Source organism: Oncorhynchus gorbuscha, linkage group LG06 (assembly GCF_021184085.1).
Source record: "Oncorhynchus gorbuscha isolate QuinsamMale2020 ecotype Even-year linkage group LG06, OgorEven_v1.0, whole genome shotgun sequence".
Lineage (NCBI taxonomy): Eukaryota > Metazoa > Chordata > Actinopteri > Salmoniformes > Salmonidae > Oncorhynchus > Oncorhynchus gorbuscha.
The window spans coordinates 18,864,681-18,877,359 of record NC_060178.1 but is presented as its reverse complement, the minus strand read 5'-3'; positions in this window follow the sequence as shown (position 1 = coordinate 18,877,359).

Sequence of the window (12,679 nt, the reverse complement as noted above, 5' to 3'; positions counted from 1 at the left end):
GGTGACCTGACAGCACACTTAAACTGTCTGCTGAAACGGGCTATTTACATGATGAAGAGGGGGAACACAAACCTGCCCAGGACCACTCTCTCTCTGTCTGCCCTCTGAGAAGTGGGACATTGAGCTGTAATGAACGTGTGCCTGAGCATCAGTCTCAGAATCTTACAACACAATATGATACTCACTCAAACACTCACACATACGTTCACTATTTCAGTTCAGCTAGCTACAATACGAGGAACATTCATAACTTTATTGAAACAGTTCACAAACCTTTATATAGAAAATCATTCATATAAAAAAAATATGTATATCTTTATTTTGGCCAAGTAAGAAAAGAGCTGAGAAAAAGGACTTCCCATGTTTCACCTTGTTACATCCTCCTCCACATTCTGTCCATTCTCATCTGCTCTTAAACAGAGCATATAGGACCTCCTATATCTAGGAGAGATGCAGTCAGAGACTGATTTATGCTTTGACAGCACCTACAACCACTAGAGCGTTGATAATGGGGGTCAGGTGGGTGCATTTAGCGACATTGGCACAAAAAGTCAAATGCAGCATCATTGTCACGTTCTGACCTTTATTTCCTTTGTTTTGTCTTTATTTAGTATGGTCAGGGTGTGAGTTTTGGTGGGCAGTCTGTTTGTTTTTCTATGTTTGGTTTCTGTTTCCGCCTAGCATGGTTCTCAATCAGAGGCAGGTGTCGTTAGTTGTCTCTGATTGAGAATCATACTTAGGTAGCCTGGGTTTCACTGTTGGTTTGTGGGTGTTTGTTTCCGTGTGTGTGTTTGTCGCCACACGGTACTGTTTCGGTTTTTGTAGATTTCACGTTATCGTTTATTGTTTTTGTTCGAGTGTTCATTTGTCTTCATTAAAAACATTATGGACACTTACCTTCGCTGCATCTTGGTCCGATCCTTACTCCTCTTCAGACGAAGAGGAGATCTGACGTTACGATCATATGATGCTAAATGCATCATACCAGTTGTATTTCTGTATTTTGAAAGTTAAACATCTTGAAAACTTGATTGCTGACATGCAAAATATTTTGGGACTATGTCAACAATGGACTAATGAAACAAATACCAAAATATAGTTTTTCAGTGGAGTTTTCCTTTAACGTGGGTCACAAAATTTTACTAAAAACAACATTAGATAAAATCTAATCAATGTTTAAATGGTAATATTAGATCCAACAATATCACTCTTCCCTCTGTGGTAATTATTCATTAGATATAATAATAATTAATAATTATTAATAATTAAATGAATGCACTATGAAGATGTACTCAAGTTCCTGCTAACCTAATTAATGCACACACTGGTGCGTACCTGTAGACCTGGAGCAGTGGGATTCCTTATTCCATCACAGAGATTAGCCCATAATTAAAAGGATTCTAAAAAACTAATTAAATCAGCCACTTATTCCTGGGTTGAATGAATTGTGCCAGTCCAACCATTAACAGTTATCAACTCAAAGCTTTACTTTTAAATGACAGGTTATGCTGCCAAGTAAATTAACCAGCTCATTGTATTATTACAAAGAAAGGAAACACTCAGAGCTTCTACATTTACATTTTTTCCAGAAGCAAAATCAAGAAAACACACACTATTTTTTTGCTCGCTCTCTCTCTCAATGTACATATTGCCAATGCTTACTTTGGAGATGTACAATGTTAACATAAATAAAATAATAATAATCAATATTGTCAACGGGACAACAGTAACACCATTAACCAAGGGTCAAAATAACCAGACATTGAATAATAACAATAAGCGCAGAGGACATGTGCAGGTTGGTTGGTCCGTCAGAAACTGTCCCTCATTTTGTGGCAGACAGCAATGTAGTGTGCTGCCAACCCACAGCTCTCTGCATCCTCCCCCATCAGGACAGGTCACCTATTCTCATCAGAGATGTCACCTATTCTCATCAGAGAGGTCTGACACTCTTTAATTGTTTTATATTTTGTTTAACATTTTGACAGGAAATGCAGCTCTGTCTCAGGTTCTGCTGTGGTGCAGTGGTTGCACAGCCTTTCTTCTACAGGGAGCCAGGTTTTCCTGTGTCTACCCTTCTCAATGGTAAGGCTGTGCTCACTGAGCCTGTACATTGCCAAGGATTTTCAAAGGTTTTGATCAGTAACCATGGTCAAATAGTTTGCCACCGTGTGCTGTTGATTTAGGGCCAGATAGCACTGCATTTTGCTTTGTGCTTGTGTTTCCCAATAGGTAATGTGGTTTGGTTTTGACTGTGTTGTAATTTGGTTTATTCTGATTGATTGGATGTTCTGGTCCTGAGGCTTAGTAGAACAGGTTTGTAAACTCAGCCCCTATCTATCTTTTTCCACTATCTCCCTTTCTCTCTTTTTTAATCCTCTCACTTCAATTGGCATGACATAACAATGAACATATTGCCAAAGCTTACGATGGACATTTCAAATATGAACATAATTAATAATCAATATTGTCAACAACAATAACCAAGGGTCAAAATAACCAGACATTGAACAATAACAATAATCACAGAGGACATGTGCAGGTTGGTTTTTCAGACACTGTCTCTCATTTTATGGCAGGCAGCATTGTGTGCGCTGACAACCCACAGCTCTCTGTGTCCTCCCCCAACAGGACAGGTCGCCTATTCTCATCAGAGAGGTCTTTGAAATCTTGAATAAGGATTTAAAAATTGGGGAAATGATACTCTCTAATTGTTTTCTATTTGTCTCTCTCTCACTCCTTTCCAGTGATGGCATAGTTCCAGTAGCCTGGCTCGAAGTATCAATATCTTGATTTGCTCTTTCTTTCTTTCTCTCGCTCTCTCAATTCAATCCACTATCTCCCTTTCTCTATCTTTCTCTCTTTCTTAATCCTCTCAGTTCAATTCAAATAGCTTTATTGGCATGACACAACAATGTACATATTGCCAAAGCTTACGTTGGACATTTAAAATATGAACATAATTAATAATCAATATTGTCAACAGGACAACAGTAACTCTCTCTCTCTCTCTCTCTCTCTCTCTCTCTCTCTCTCTCTCTCTCTCTCTCTCTCTCTCTCTCTCTCTCTCTCTCTCTCTCTCTCTCTCTCTCTCTCTCTCTCTCTCTCTCTCTCTCTCTCTCTCTCTCTCTCTCTCTCTCTCTCTCTCTCTCTCTCTCTCTCTCTGCAGTGTATGGTGGAGATAGGTCAATCAACAGCTAACAGATAGAGTGACATTCTCCCTTTGAGGTTTCAAGCCTGAGAGAGCCTCGAAATGAATGATTATGACCTCAGATGGTCTTAGTCCCAAATGGCACCCTATTCCCTATGTAGTGTACTACTTTTAATTAGGGCCCACATGGCTCTGGACTAAAGCAGTGCAGTATATAGGGAATAGGGTGCCATTTTGGACAAAACCTTTAGCCAATCATCCAGAGCAATAATCATCATATTCATTCATATTCCAACGGAATCCCAGCTCTCCCTCAGAACACTACTCATATCACCATGCATACACACTAAGAAAAGAGGGGTCCTTAAGGGTTCTTTGGGAAGGGTTATGATTCTATGTGGAACCATAATGACTCAAAGAACCATTTCAGCCCTGCAATGGTTCTTTGCAGTTCACAAAAGGGTTCTTTGCTCTTTTAGTGACAATTCAAATGTACAGTAAATATAGGCGCCGAAGGAGATGGAGGGGCGGCGGTTCATTCAAATATTTTGAGGAGTGGTTTCCGCACAGTTCTTTTTGTGCGAGCGTGAGTGAGAGTGTCAATCCAGATGATTTTATCTGTTGTTTAATGCCATTACATGTTATATATGACTATGGCCAGTGTCTTGTGAAAAACACGTATGGCCTTGAACAGTTGTCTAAATCATTTCTGTCACGCCCTGACCTTAGAGAGCCTTTTTATGTCTCTATTTGGTTTGGTCAAGGTGTGATTTGGGTGGGCATTCTATGTGTTGTATTTCTTTGTGTTTGGCGAGTGTGGTTCCCAATCAGAGGCAGCTGTTTATCGTTGTCTCTGATTGGGAATCATACTTAGGTAGACTTTTTTTCCTCCCACCTATGTTGTGGATCTTGTCCTTGTATTGTTGCTGTTGAGCCCTACAAGGCTGTACATTTCGTTGGTTCTCTCTTTCTTGTTTTGTGGGTTATCATTAAAGAATATGATTAACCTGCCCCACGCTGCATCTTGGTCTAATTCCACCAACAACGATTACAATTTCTCAATTCTCTCCTCAGCGACCCGCAGCTTTACCAGAGCTTTCATACCTGATTCAACTTGTCAATTAACACAAAAATAACACCTAAGGAATTTTAACAATATAATATGGCTAACCAAAATGAAAAACTTGTAAGGTTCTTGAAAAGGATATACAAAAAAGCTTCGGATTGAGAAACAAATATCCTGAGAGTGAGGTTCTTTATAGAAGCATTCCCCATTTAAAAAAGGGTTCTATATAGCCCCAAAAAGGGTTGTAACCACAGCGAACACCTTTTTTGTTCTATGTTCTATGTAGAGCCGGTTCTTTATAAAACCTTAGAAAAGGGTTATTTATAGCACCATACAGGTTTAATTTAGAACCTTATGAGCATTGTTCTTTATAAAACCTTTAAAAAAAGGTTTTATATAGAACCACGGTTACAAGCCAAATAAGCCTTACTTGGCACTACATTAGAACCATTTGTTTTTAGTGTGTAGCGATGGGGCTTAATTCAAACTAGCAGTACTTATTTTGGCTTCAACTTGCCATGTGAACAGTCTGTGGCATATCACTATCTTCCTTGATAAATGCCTTTGATACAGGAAATCTTCTGAATTAGTTTGATATTACTGTCTCACAGCGCCTTTTCTGTGCTGTGGAGATTACAGCCCTGAGCAATCTTGGTCAAATTCCTATTTCCTGTGGTATTTTTGTTTTTCTCCTTAGGCTCCTACTGTAAGTACACTGTCACAAGGCCAATTTGGCTCCAAGTTGGTGTGAGGATATAGGTAGGTCAACTATGGGTGCCACAGAATATGAACACGCTTATTTTATTTTACCTTTATTTAACTAGGCAGGTCAGTTAAGAACAAATTCTTACTTTCAATGACGGCCTAGGAACAGTGGGTTAACTGCCTTGTTCAGGGGCAGAACGACAGATTTGTACCTTGTCAGCTCAGGGATTCAAACTTGCAACCTTTCGATGACTAGTCCAACGCTCTAACCACTAGGCTACCCTGCCACTGTACTTACTGTACCTTCGGGGTCAACATTGGGCATGGGTAGCTCAATGTCATTCAGGAGGTCCAGATTGTACAGCTCAACAACAGAGAGGGATAATCATACACCATTTAGCCGACGCTTTTTTCCAAAGTGAGTCATGCGTTCATACATTTTCCACATGGGTGGCACCCAGTGAGAAGTGAAACCACGATCCCGGCTTTGCAAGCGTCATTCTCTACCATCTGAGCCACATAATGACATGAGTGACACAGCACACCATGACATATTCAGACGACACCTGGGCTGCCTCCAGATTCATCCCCTAAAAATGTCATTCTGTCTCTGAATCCGAGAACATGTATGAGATCCTTACCATCTCATTGTTATAGACTGGTGTGAGGTTGACGTCATGGAGTGGAACAAAGAACTGCTCCAACTGTCCAATCAGCAGGAGGAGAATGGATAAATGGATAAAGAAAGAACACCATTTGTTGATCTTACCTAAGTGGGTGTGGTGTTACACAACAGGAAGGAAAAGTATTGATTCCTTTTTAATTCACACCATTGGTCAATACCCATCCAAACAGAATGGCCAAAGCCTTTCTACAGTAAACATACCTGTTTCTCCATGTCTGTCACCTGTAGTCCCAGGGTTGACATGATCTTGTTGACAAAATGCCTGATGGCCTAAAATAGAAAGATATAATATTACAGACATATCTCATTAGAAATATGTTGGCATTTAACCATAACAACAACATTCAAAGTCACTATTTTGACAGACTCTAATGAGAACATATTGGAGTTGTATAGGGTCGGTGCAATGCTCAGGCAGTCAGACACGGTAAGAGTGATCAGGGGCATTTATATGTATTATTCATGCTGTCACACATCTCATCTACATAGCAGCCTTGCACACAAATCAGCCTCGCCCTGAATCAGAACCAGTATAGAAATCAAATCAAATAAAGTGTATTTTCCACATGCTTCATAAACAACATGTATATACTAACAGTAAAATGCTTGCTTATCGTTTTCAACAATGCAGAGTTAAAGATAAAAACATTTAAATAAACTACAAATAGTGACAAAAGAAATAAATTCACAGTGAATAACGAATAACAATGATGAGTAAAAATAACGTGGCTATATACAGGGAGTACCAGTACTGAATCGATGTGCTGAGGTAAGAGATAATTGAGGTAGCTATGTTCATATACTGTAGGTATGGTTAAAGTGACTAGGCAACAGGATAGATAATAGACAGAAGCAGGTAGCCTTTTGATAAGCTATTTAGCTGTCTTGTTTAGCAGTATTATGGCTTGGGGGTAGAAGCTGTTCAGGCTCCTATTGGTTCCAGACTTGGTGCACTGGTACCGCTTGCCATGCGGTAGCAGAGAGAACAGTCTATGACTAGGGTGGCTGGAGTCATCGACAATTGTTTGGGCCTTTCTCTGACACCACCTGGTATAGAGGTCCTGGATAGCCGGGAGCTCCGCCTCAGTGATATACTGGGCCGTACTCACCAACCTCTGTAGCCCCTTTCGGTGGGGTGCCTTGCAGTTGCCGTACCAAGCAGTGATGCAGTCAATCAAGATGCTCTAGATGGTGCAGCTGTATAACTTTTTGACGGTCTGAGAGCCCATGCCAAATCTAGACAATATTTGCTTGTCCTATAATCAATCCTAACGCTGTCTAATAACGCAGTAGTCCAGCTTACACAACAGATCAGCAGGGATGGAGGACCCATATTTTCTCTCTATTACCTGCTTAACTGTGTTAACCTTGTGGGAGTCCAGCTTCAGCAGCTGCTCAACGGAATCCTCAACATGATGAAGAGACAGTGAGGAGAGGATTTATCTGTGCAATGTTCTGGATAAAACCCAGTACAGTACCTCAACGATGACCGTGAATATCTTACTCACTGTCTGAACTGCTCAGCGAGTCTGTAGTTGAATCACTGTTGAAATAAAGAACTAAGTATGTGAACATTCAATCTTCTGAAACAGAATACATTTTCTGACGAACATGCACCCATCATAATCAGAAATAATTGACCAACCTTTCATCTGTAAGAATCTCAATTTCTTTTTCTGATTTTATTCCATTTCTGTTGACCTAAAGGTTTAGGACCACTTAGAAATATACTTGTTTTTGAAAGAAAATCACATTTTTTGTCCATTAAAATAACATCAAATTGATCAGAAATACAGTGTAGACATTGTTAATGTTGCAAATTACTATTGTAGCTGGAAACGGCAGATTTGTTTATGGAATATCTACATAAGCGTACAGAGACCCATTTATCAGCAACCATCACTCCTGTGTTCCAATGGCACGTTGTGTTAGCTAATCCAAGTTTAACATTTTAAAGGGCTAATTGAAACCTTTTGCAATTATGTTAGCACAGCTGAAAATTGATTTTCTGATTAAAGAAGCAATAAAACTGGCCTTCTTTAGACTAGTTGAGTATCTGGAACATAAGTATTTGTGGGTTCAATTACAGGCTCAAAATGGCCAGAAACCAAAAAAAAAATCTGAAACTCATTATTTTGTTCTTGCTCTGAGAAATGAAGGCTGTTCTATGCGAGAAATTGTAAAGAAACTGAAGATCTCGTACAACGCTGTATACTACTCCCTTCACAGAACAGCGCAAACTGTCTCTAACCAGAATAGAAAGAGGAGTGGGAGGCCCCGGTGCACAACTGAGCAAGAGGACAAGTACATTAGTGTCTAGTTTGAGAAATAGACACCTCACAAGTCCTCAACTGGCAGCTTCATTATATCGTTCCCGCAAAACGCCAGTCTGAACGTCAACAACGAAGAGGCGACTCTGGGTAGTTAGTTAGTGTGTGCGTACGTGCGCGTGTGTGTGCTTGCGTGTCTCACCTAGGAGAGGATGGAGGACCAGACCATCAAAGATCCTCTTCGAGACTCTGCACCACAATGTGTTCCTCTTTCAAAGTGCTGTTGATCCAGTCAACCAACACCTGCAGAGACCAGAGTTCACCATAATAGTCAGTTATATTGAGTGATATTAATAACTGGGTGCTATAATTCTGTATTTCTGCTGGCAGGTAGCCTGCTATACTGGAGGGTTGCCAGTTTGAATCCTGGGTCTGACATGAAAAATCTGGCAGAAAGTAAGCTGGCAACTAAGAGGGTTTCATGGGATCAAATCCTATTGTGCAAGGCACTTAACCCTCCACAACTGCTCCACGGGTGCCCAATGTGGCTTCATCCTGTATGTGTTTTCAGGAGGTGTTGGAAGCGGAAGTAAAATTTTGGTTGGACCTTGTGTACAGTTGATGAATAAAGTGATATTAGTCTCGTGTCCTACTTTTACAGAAATGTACCAAATCAAACAGTGTAGAGATTAGGTTCTGGGTGCAGATATCAGTACATTAGTATCTACCATAGTTTATCTTTGTATACCTTTACTTATCAATTTAGAGCAGACTCTTATGATGTCTGATAATGTCCACTTATATTTCTATTAAATGATGAGTGTTTCGTGTGTTATTGAGGTGTTTACAGAGAGCAGGTGTGAGATTACAAGGACCAGATAGGCCCTGTCAGACTTGACAGTTAATACAGTTTTTGTATTCTGATCATGGAGTTCTGATCAAGGAATTCCGAACACATCATGAATCAACCCCTACATTTAAATGTGTCCACCATGTCTACATTGTGTCCGGATTCCCTTTTCCGGTGCTATATTCAAATGCCAGCTAAACTCTGTAGCTAGCCATCAAACAAAGCTAAAGGGATTCTATAACCAACAAAATTTTTATTAATTTTTGTAAATATTTTCTAGCTGGCTACCATTTATGTAGCCCAGGCAGCCGCTAGAGGGCGCTAGATCTGCGCTACTTTCTAGGATTGATGTGCATTCCCTGTAATGCACTCAAGTCCCCCGTGGACCGGCTCTACACAAAGCATCCTCCATTCAGGCTGTAAAGGCATAATTTCCCTCCTTAACTAGCATTAATGGTGAGCAGCCTAAAAAAATCTGTGTAATGTCTTAATAAAACTACATTTTCCACCACCATTTTCAGATTTTCTGACAATTTAGGATGTTGCACATCTTGTTCAGCCAACGGTGTGCAACATCCTAAATTGTCAGATAATCAGAAAATGTAGTTTTATTAAGACAGTGCACCTATGCGGCTTTTGTGCAACTAGACCTGTCTTTTCAATGCGATCTTTGTATTCTGATAGTAGAAGTCGCATGTAAGTGTCAAGTGTAGACGGCCATAGAATTTGTAGGGGTGTTTTTCTTTTCCATACCTTCTACGATTAGAGGCAGATTTTGACCAATCAGATCAGCTCAGGAAAAGTTCTGATATGAAAAGATTAGAGGAAAGATGATCAGAATTGGGCTGCCTGTGTAACACAGCCATTTAGGTCTATACCGTATTATACTTATTTAATTGATAAGCACAGCAATAATTTGATTTTACTTTAATTTATTCCAGAAGTATATTTTCTATTTCAAATCCTCTTTGAGGGTCTAGGGAGAAGGTCTGCATCCACAACTACTACCTTGCCCGAACAATGACTTTCTGATCTGTCCACCATCCTCTCTGATACTTTCATTTTTATTTTGTTTGTAACATATTTTCTGTGTAGGAATTATCTTCTACCCATATCACCCAAAGGTATCATGGTCCTACAGAAAAGTAGTATAATAATGTGTTATCATTATTATGGCATAATAGTATAATAATGTGTTATCATTGGTATAGTATTATAATAATGTGCTATCATTGGTATAGTAGTATAATAATGTGCTATCATTGGTATGGCATAGTAGTATAATAATGTGTTAGCACATTATTATACTACTATACCAATGATAACACATTATTATACTACTATGCCATACCAATGATAGCACATTATTATACTACTATACCAATGATATCATTGGTATGGCATAGTAGTATAATAATGTGCTATCATGAGTATAGTAGTATAATAATGTGTTATCATTGGCATAGTAGTATAATAATGTGTTATCATTGGTATTATAGTAGTATAATAATGTGCTATCATTGCTATCATTCTCTCCACTGGCTTCCAGTTGAAGCTCGCATCCGCTACAAGACCATGGTGCTTGCCTACGGAGCTGTGAGGGGAATGTGCACCTCAGTACCTCCAGGCTCTGAGTCAGGCCCTACACCCAAACAAGGGCACTGCGTTCATCCACCTCTGGCCTGCTCGCCTCCCTACCACTGAGTACAGCTCCCGCTCAGCCCAGTCAAAACTGTTTGCTGCCCTGGCCCCCAATGGTGGAACAAACTCCCTCACGACGCCAGGACAGCGGAGTCAATCACCACCTTCCGGAGACACCTGAAACCCCACCTCTTTAAGGAATACCTAGGATAGGTTAAGTAATCCCTCTCACCCCACCCCCCCTAAGTTTTAGATGCACTATTGTTAAGTGACTGTCCCACTGGATGTCATAAGGTGATTGCACCAATTTGTAAGTCGCTCTGGATAAGAGCGTCTGCTAAATGACTTAAATGTAATGTAATGTTATAGTATTATAGTAATGTGCAATCATTGGTATGGTATTATAGTAATGTGCAATCATTGTTATAGTAGTATAATAATGTGTTATCGTTGGTATAGTAGTATAATAATGTGTTAGCGTTGGTATAGTAGTATAATCATGTGTTATCATTGGCATGGTAGTATAATAATGTGTTATCATTGGTATAGCAGCATAATCATGTGTTATCATTGGTATAGTAGTATAATAATGTGTTATCATGAGTATAGTAGTATAATAATGTGTTATCATTGGTATAGTAGTATAATCATGTTTATCATTGGTATAGTAGTATAATAATGTGTTATCATTGGTATAGTAGTATAATCATGTGTTATCATTGGTATAGTAGTATAATCATGTGTTATCATTGGTATAGTAGTATAATCATGTGTTATCATTGGTAGTAGTATAATAATGTGCTATCATTGGTATAGTAGTATAATAATGTGTTATCATGAGTATAGTAGTATAATAATGTGTTATCATTGGTATAGTAGTATAATAATGTGTTATCATGAGTATAGTAGTATAATAATGTGTTATCATTGGTATAGTAGTATAATAATGTGCTATCATTGGTATGGCATAGTAGTATAATAATGTGTTATCATTGGTATAGTATTATAATAATGTGCTATCATTGGTATAGTATTAGAATAATGTGCTATCATTGGTATAGTAGTATAATAATGTGCTATCATTGGTATAGTAGTATAATAATGTGTTATCATTGGTATAGTAGTATAATAATGTGTTATCATTGGTATAGTAGTATAATAATGTGTTATCATGAGTATAGTAGTATAATAATGTGTTATCATTGGTATAGTAGTATAATAATGTGCTATCATTGGTATGGCATAGTAGTATAATAATGTGTTATCATTGGTATAGTATTATAATAATGTGCTATCATTGGTATAGTATTAGAATAATGTGCTATCATTGGTATAGTAGTATAATAATGTGCTATCATTGGTATGGCATAGTAGTATAAATAATGTGTTATCATTGGTATAGTATTATAATAATGTGCTATCATTATTAGTATAATAATGTGCTATCATTGGTATAGTATTATAATAATGTGCTATCAATAGATAAATAATGTGCATCATTGGTATTATAGTATAATAATGTGTACACATTATATGATAACCATTACCATACCAATGATAGCACATTATTATACTACTATACCAATGATATCATTGGTATGGCATAGTAGTATAATAATGTGTTATCGTTGGTATAGTATTATAATAATGTGCTATCATTGGTATAGTAGTATAATAATGTGTTATCATTGGTATGGCATAGTAGTATAATAATGTGTTATCATTGGTATAGTATTATAATAATGTGCTATCATTGGTATAGTATTATATCATAATAGTATAATAATGTGTTATCATATCATTGGTATTATAGTATAATGTGCTATCATTGTATAGTATTATAATAATCATTGGTATGGTATTATAGTAATGTGCAATCATTGGTATATAATAATGTAGTATAATATAATCATGTTATCATTGGTATAGTAGTATAATAATGTGTTATCATTGGTATAGTAGTATAATCATGTGTTATCATTGGTATAGTAGTATAATCATGTGTTATCATTGGTATAGTAGTATAATCATGTGTTATCATTGGTATAGTAGTATAATAATCATGTGTTATCATTGGTATAGTGTTATCATTGGTATAATAATGTATATAGTATAATGTGTTATCATTGTTATAGTAGTATAATAATGTGTTATCATTGGTATAGTAGTATAATAATGTAATGTAGTATAATCATTGTTATCATTGGCAGTAGTATAATAATGTGTTATCATTGCGTAATCATGGTATCAGTAGTATAATCATGTGTTATCATTGGCATGGTAGTATAATAATGTGTTATCATTGGTATAG